Source organism: Pelobates fuscus, chromosome 3 (assembly GCF_036172605.1).
Source record: "Pelobates fuscus isolate aPelFus1 chromosome 3, aPelFus1.pri, whole genome shotgun sequence".
Taxonomy (NCBI): domain Eukaryota; kingdom Metazoa; phylum Chordata; class Amphibia; order Anura; family Pelobatidae; genus Pelobates; species Pelobates fuscus.
The window spans coordinates 418,798,311-418,804,310 of record NC_086319.1 but is presented as its reverse complement, the minus strand read 5'-3'; positions in this window follow the sequence as shown (position 1 = coordinate 418,804,310).

The following is a 6,000-nucleotide window of genomic DNA, read 5'->3' as shown; positions in this document are numbered from 1 at the left end:
TCCCTCTTAGTTAGCAGTGGCTGGCTGTCAGGTTCCTAGGTGTCCACTAGTTATTATTCCCCCTGGCTTCTTCGCCTCAGTTTAGTGGTCCCGCGAGGCCAACACCCATCCTCATACTCGGAGGTACTACGCCCCTCGGGCCAAATCATAGTTAGTCGCCTCGCATTGTGGCATAGAAAGGGCCTCACCTGTCACTCCCATTCTATCTTATGTTTAACGGTCACCGAGAGGCCGACACCCCGCCACAACGCTCAGTGGCCACGTTATCCCCTCGCGCCAACGCATAGATAGAGCCTCTCAAGCCGCTTGGCAAATAGCAGGGCCTCACCTGTCACCAATCAAGAGTAATCGTTTCGCCGCATTTTGGCACTAGCTAGTCAGCCAGCACTCAAACACACACACACAGTTGGGGGACGGCATCCTACAGTACTCTGTCACACATAACCACTAGGTTTCAGATCCGGTAATCAGATCAGGTCTCCTAGCGGTTTATTCCCTGCCTCGTTATAGCTTAGTTTCATTTGGGAGCTCATTTACCCTTACAGTATTACAAACAGTATGCCAGAACTGTCATACAAGGCTAATCCATGCTTTCAATACGTCAATCACTTATGGACTAAGGGTCTACTAGATAATTAGATATAGCAGTACAAGGATACCCAAATTATATATATTTCCCTAATGTGTCACTCACTTGTGATCCCATTATACCACATACACTAGGTGCATATCAATCTAGTAGAAACCAAGATCTGCGGTTTCCTCCAACAATTTGTTTCAGGCATTTTTATTACATATATTCTCAGTTAAACACGTATATTGGGCCTCATGCTGCCTTTATGTTACACATCGTACAGGTTTAGGACTTGCATTGGACCATCGTCAGGTCCTCAAGACACTTGAGTACATATAATGACTGCTTACAGTTTATGCATTACAGATATACTATTGTTACTTTGCAACCCATTAGGGGCTTTACAGTATATTGAGTTCTAAATTACTTACGTTGACTCATACTATCGCTTAATTATAACCTCCACGTCAATTTTACCAGCTATGCAGGTTAAACATTAGCTATCTAATAAAAACAGGGTAAACAGAATTCCCACTCGTTCATATCGAATATCGAGACATCATTCGTCAGTCATTACGAACGAACGAATAACATTCAAATCCTTAACAACTAATAGAGACTTGTCTCTGCTCGCTTGACATTTGCAGGGTTCTCCAGGCGCATTCAATTCATTCATCATGTTATTTAATATTGCATACATTTCACTATGTTATTTAAGTTCAAGAGGTCCATCAGGTTTAACTTCGGTCATGCTATCTGTTACTGTTACACCATAGGCATTGCATAATACAGACATTTACATTCCCAAGCCTATCAAGTATGATTATAGGGTATTTATTATACAATCACGTATCATCTTTAAGCTTAAACCACAATCAAAGCTCCTTTTCAGCTTCCTATCTTAAGTGCACACTTTCTCCCTACTATGTATCACAGCATTTCATTCTATTTTTCGGTTCACATCACAACAGCTTGTTCGTCGGGTGCCTTTTTACAGTCCTTTTCACAGTGCTTCTATCCAGTTACTCACAGGTTAGGTTAACGCTCGTCCACAAGAAACAAGCCTGCCAAGGGTTAGAAGTTCTGAACTTAGTCAAATAATTTGCATGAGGTCATCTACTCACCTCAACACGGAGGTTCCTACCGGCGATCCAACTCTGAGTTAGTACCTCGCAAGGTATTGGATAGGCCTCACATATCACGACCACAAGTATAGTCTCTCTTTTACCACCACCAACAGTTTAACAACTCGCCATGCGTAGTAGATACAAGTCCACGTAAGCCAAATCAAGGGTAGGGCCTCTCCCGGACACAGGGCGAATGGTAGGGCCTCGCCTATCACGGCATAGTCCTTATCTTCACCTATCAGTACTCGTTCGCAAGAAGCTCTACTATACGGGATATTCAATAGGCATCGAAGTTTGCATAGTTAAAACATATATATGTTTCTTCCCTCCTCACAGCATGCTACTAGAATTATCTCTAGGTAATGTACTATCTTCTCAAGTCCCCCGCCCTAGCCACTCCTATAGTCCTGAAGTCCGACCTTGCTTAAACGTTGTAGGTCGAGCTTAAAGACCGTACAGTCCAGAGATGCTCTGCAGGTCTATAAGATCTAATCATGCCTTAGATTAGAGTTTGTACGCAGGTAAGATTTGTCTACGAATACTAATTCTAACATACTCTACGGCTTACGATGGGTAAGTATGGTATATGATTAAGATAATAAATGTGTTACAGTTATAATGGTTGCTTGCACAATTTTTGCCACATCTCTTTGAAACCAGCCTACAATACTATTGAAACTATACCTACAGGAATTTAACATTACATGTACACAAATTCCCAACAGCTCCCATTTTCTTTCTTAGTCAGTAAAAGCGCTGACAGGTGTCAGAGATCAATACTCCAAACAAATCATCCAAGTCACGTCCTATCAACAGTACAATCTATGGTGGAATTTTCAAATTAACATTAAGCCTCCCGTTTATAAACTACTAATTTAAGTCAGCAGCTTACTTGGCTCTCTACGATTTCTTGAGTCCAAAAGAAGTATTTTACTGTCGGGAACATTTGACCTTTACCCGTGCACCAAGAATTCAGGAAATCAACAATTGATACATATCTACTCTTCATACCTGAACTCATCAGTCAGGCAATTTAAATTGTGCCCGGTTCAAAATTTATACTAGATCAGGTTAGCCAGGTCCCGACCTATCCCTTACTATCTTTAATAACTGTGATATTTGTTACTTTAAATACTCCACCAGGCCTTAATCCTCCTACTCGGGCCACGCATCCCATGTCTATACAACAGCAGCCTCTAATAGGCGTGTTACGACACACATAAGTAAAATATGGGAAGTTGGCATACAATAGGAACATTCCTAACCCAGGAAAAACAGACGGTCTTTCGATAATATGACTAAATGATTACTAATTGTGAACTTAATCTTGTCTTATATTTTTGCCCTCTTTTGCAGGCCTGACCTCTCGTCGGTTTCGGCACACCTCAACCGACTTTGGTCCTTATCGAACCATATACCTTTAATTGTACGTCCTTGAATTACCCCGTACACAAGTGGAAGGCAAAATGCCTGAATTTGTGGGAGGGGTTTATTTTCCTATTTAAATCCCAGCAAATCCCAGCTCACCTATCGTCGCCGTTTTGAAGTTCCCCTCCCACCTCACCCTTTATTATTTACATCAAAATACCAGGTGGGCCCTCTTTTGCAGGCCTGACCTCTCGTCGGTTTCGGCACACCTCAACCGACTTTGGTCCTTATCGAACCATATACCTTTAATTGTACGTCCTTGAATTACCCCGTACACAAATATATATATATATATATATATATATGCTAAAAGAACTAAACTGGCTGTCTCTGGAATCCAGACGCACTCTTCATCTTTCCAGCCTTGTGTTTAAGAGCTTTTCTGGGAATCTCCTACCCTACCTGAGCACAATGCTTTCCCCGGCTGTTCCCACCGCCTATAACCTCCGATCCAGTACCAGCACTTTATTTAGTCTACCTCAATACAAAAAGAAAGCAGCCCGATCCTCCTTCTACTACAGAGCACCGCAATTGTGGAACAACCTCCCGCACAATTTAAAATCTTACCTAAGCTTAAAGTCCTTTAAGAGATCCCTCTCTACATACCTCAAAACAGAATGCACCTGTCATGGTTGATTATATATTTCCTACCTGTTCTATGTTAAATTTTGTATTTATTGTGTATTAATATTGTTTTTGTATTTTATTGTACCCTAATTGTAACAATGCAATGATTTGTGGACCCAGGACATTCTTTAAAAGGAGAGAAATCTCAATGTATCTTTCCTGGTAAAATATTTTTTAAATAAATAAATATAATGGGTTCCCCCTGGTAGCCCTGATCTGGGTGACTAGCATATTCAAAATTCACCCAGATCGGACCAGGGGTTCGGGAGTAAGTTGGAAGAGGTAATTTGACCGACCGCACACGAGGTAGTATCCGAAAAAGGCTCCATGTGTTTGGGCCTTGCGGTTGGTCTCTGTTCGGGACATAAAACACATAGAAATACTTGCCATCCAAAGTTTAATCGATATTCGTATGAATTCCCTTGTTCAGTATATTTATTTTACCGAACGAGGGGCTGGTTGGCCCCTCCGTTCGGAGTTACGGAGCTCTAGAGGTCTCAGCGGTGTTCGGGGTAATTGAGTGTCCGATTTGAGTTCCAGACACTCGACGACCAAACACCGCTGCCATGCGGTCGTATGCCGAACGGCGACCACCCAGATATTTAAGTACCGATTGCATAGTCAATTAGGTTGCGGTTACAGAGTGTGAAAAGCTTAACGAGGTGCACACTTCTCTCTGGAGTGGTCTGATGGTTCGGTAATTTTCATTCATATGGAACACGAATGCTACATACAATACATCTATACATGGGAATAATCACACAAAAAAATTTTTTTTCAAACAAACTTTGAGGACAGCCCAATGCCATCCGCTACACTGCTCCCCCTTGCCCACCAGCCGGCATACAGAGTCTCACGGATCATTTTTCAAAGTCTGTTTGTCTGGACAACATGTCAGCGTTGCCATTCTGTTTTCCCGGGCGGTACTGGATATTAAAGTCAAACGGCTGCAGCGCCAAACTCCAGCGCAGCAGCCTGGCATTTTTCCCAGCCACCCGGTTTAACCATACCAACGGGTTGTGATCCGTGAGCAAAGAAAAGGGCTGTCCATACAAATACGGTCTTTAGGGCCCACACCACAGCCAGGCCCTCCTTCTCGATGGCGGCGTAGCTCACTTCTCTAGGTAACAGTTTCCGACTGATGTAAGCCACGGGATGTTCTCCGCCATCAGCCCCTACTTGGCTCAGTGCTGCCCACAATCCAAACATAGAAGCGTCTGTGTGAACAAGAAACCGTTTAGTTGGATCGGGAGTGGCCAAGACAGGGGCATTGATGAGGGCATCTTTCAGTTTTTGGAATGCCTGCTCACACTCTGGGGTCCAAGTTACTTGGTGGGTAAGGTTTTTGCGAGTGAGGTCAGTAAGGGCCAGGGCGCTATAGTTGGGTACATACTTTCTGTAATACCCGGCTGTCCCTAGAAAGGCTAGTACCTGGGTCTTCGTCGTGGGGGTTTGCCACTGAGCTACGGCCTCTACCTTTGCAGGCTCAGGATTCTGCTTCTCGCAGCCTACGCTGTGACCGAGGTACTGTACCTCGGCCATGCCTATACTACATTTTGCAGGTTTCAATGTTAAGCCTGCCTCCCTGATCCTATCTAGAACTGCTCCTATATGGGCCAGATGTTCCTGCCAGGTATTGCTAAAGATGGCAATGTCATCTAAATAAGCACAGGTGTAATCTTGGAAGTCATCTAGGAGCTGGTCCACCATCCACTGGAAGGTAGCCGGTGCGTTTTTCATCCCAAACGGCATCACCTTAAATTGGTACAAGCCGAATGGAGTGACAAAGGCGGACTTAGGGATGGCGTCCGGGGCCAAGGGGATCTGCCAATACCCCTTAGAAAGATCAATAGTAGTGAGGTATTGGCCCCTGGCCATCCGGTCTAGCAGTTCGTCTATCCTGGGCATAGGATAGGCGTCAGACACAGTCTTTTCATTTAACCTCCGGTAGTCTACACAGAAGCGGGTCGTACCGTCCCACTTAGGTACGAGGACTACAGGGGAGGCCCAGGGGCTGTCTGACTGCTCAATCACCCCCAGTTGGAGCATCTCCTCGATCTCCTTGCGCATGTTCTCCCGTACCGCTTCAGGGAGGCGTCTGGCGCATGGGGAGTTGCCCTGGGGTTTCTACCCGGTGAGTGGCCAGAGGGGTGTACCCAGGTATATTGGAGAATGTATCTTGTATCTCCCTTAGTAGTTGTTGTACCTCAGTACGCTCCTGTGGGCTCAACCGGTTTCCCAGCG